This window comes from Panulirus ornatus, chromosome 20, assembly GCF_036320965.1.
Source record: "Panulirus ornatus isolate Po-2019 chromosome 20, ASM3632096v1, whole genome shotgun sequence".
Lineage (NCBI taxonomy): Eukaryota > Metazoa > Arthropoda > Malacostraca > Decapoda > Palinuridae > Panulirus > Panulirus ornatus.
Window position 1 is genome coordinate 77,697,719 of NC_092243.1, and position 2,381 is coordinate 77,700,099.

Below are 2,381 nucleotides of genomic sequence, written 5' to 3' on the forward strand. Positions count from 1 at the left end.
AAAAAATGGTAGTGTGACCCGCCGTTGTGAAGCGCCCGGCTGGGTGGATCAGCCGGAGAGCAGATGTTTTGGACGTCATCTGGACTTTAAGGTAAATGATTTGCATTTCTTACTTTATATAAGCAATCATTTGTGCAACTACTTAACCCAACTTCATGTATTTGGCGACTACCAAGTCTTATTTGATATCATTAGCGATCACCTCACTCCACGTTTTTTTGCGGTGTTGTAATTTCACGGAATCATTTTAGCGACGTCCTATCCTCACTTGATCATTTTGGTGGTAACATAATCTTACGTCATAATTTCTGCAATAAACTTAACGTTACTATAGTGGATAGGTCGTGGGGGGGGGGGGGGGGGGGCACAGATAGGCCCCAGCAACGGTGTGTTCGTCAAAGCCCCGGACGATGTGTGACGTCATAACAACGCGATGCAAAACGTTTGTTTCACAGAAACGATGGAAGAAAATGGTCTGTTGTACTGATGATGGAGAGTTGGAATGAATTAGATAATGAAACTGTGAATATAAAGTTTAGCTACGATGAATTAGATGATGAAACTATGAATGTAAGGTTTAACATCTGACGTAATGGGAAAGATGGTGTAAGAGATGCGACACCAGCAGTGCACACTTCCGTCTCTCTGCTGACAAAGTAGATCATTACTCTCTTATGAACTGTAAAACTCTCTCTCTCTACACAATTACTTTTAGCATTGTTCTTTTTCCCCAGTCGTTTATGCAGTTTTCAAACTTTCTTTATATATATCTATAATGTTTTCACAGCACCACATGTGGAGTGTTCCACAGCACACTTGCCTCCAGGGATGTTTGAAGAAAGCTTGTGTTGCTGTGTTTCTTCCATAGATTTTTTCTAGTTGGTTTTATAGTTCGGGTTTTTGTCCTAACAACTAACTGCCTCAGTCATTACATGAGGGAGACAGGCGATAGCAGGCGTGATTGGCCCACGACTGGGTTGTCTGGTAAAAAAAAGAAAAAAAAAAAAAAGAGTTTAACTTGACAAGAAACTATAATACCTCAGCAGTTTTTTTAAGTTATCACCGACTCCCCGCTGCTGCACATTAGCCTTCTACTATCCCCGTTACCGCTGTCGTTTATACAGTTTATTTCTGTCGTTTTTCTCAGTTTACCCAAATGTATAAAATATTTGTCTAAACGACTTTTGAAGGTATTTAGTATTAGTATTCACTACGTCTGACGGTACCTTATGCCAGTGCTCAACACACCTATGGGAAAAGAAGCTTTTTCCCACGTTCGTAGTACATCTTTTAGCTTTGAGTTTTATTCCATTTGTCCAGGTAACCGTATTTTCTTGCATTTAGAAAAGATGTTCGTGATTTACGTTATCGAACTTGTTCAGAATTTTGAACACTTGGATTAAGTCATCGCGAGGTCTACGTTTTTTAAGGAAGAGATCCAATCGTTTTAGCCTTTCTTCGTATGACAGATTTCTAAGGGATGGGATTAATGTTGTCGCGCGTCTTTGTACTTGCTCTAATTTTCCTCATCTTTTTTATAGTTTTAAACCAAAACTGGACTGCATATTCAAGGTGTGGTCTTACTAGAGAATTATAAAGTGTGAGAATTGTTTCTGGTGTCTTGTGATCTATGTTCCTGGCTATGAAACCTAACATTTGGTCGCCTTTTCAACTTGCTGCTTGACACTGTTTAGTGTATTTCAGATTGTTTGCTAATGACAACTCCAAGGTGCTTTTCTTCATTTACTTTAGTTAGTTTACGAATAGTTTGTAGTCGTAACGTATAATTTTGTCTCCAAAGTGCATAACTTTACACTAGTCTACATTGAACTTCATTTGCCATCTGTCTGACCACTCTGCAGTCCCGCCTGTTTACAGCTCTACTTCCTAGTGTAGTATCGTCACAAATTTGGAGATCTTAGATATGAGACCGAGTTCTAGGTCATTAATGTACATTATGAAAAGAATTGGGCCCAGGACCGACCCCTGTGGCACTCCACTCGTTACGTCCAGCCAGTCTGAGCCCAGGACCGACCCCTGTGGCACTCCACTCGTTACGTCCAGCCAATCTGAGGCTTCGCCGTTTAATACTACAGTGGCTGCTTTCTTCCGGTAAGCCAGTCTCTGATCCATGTACACAGTTCTTTACCGATTCCGTGAGCTCTTGTGAGGTACTTTATCAAAAGCCTTTTGGAAATCAGACGGGGTACTTTTTCGTCTCAATTCTGATAAATAACATTAAAAAATTCCAGCAAATTCGCTAGGCAGGATCTTCTATTGCGGAAACTGTGTTGGTTGCCCGATATAATTTTGTGATCTAGAAGCGTGACAATTTTATCTCGTATTACTTTTTCCATCATTTTACCAAAATAACGTAAGGC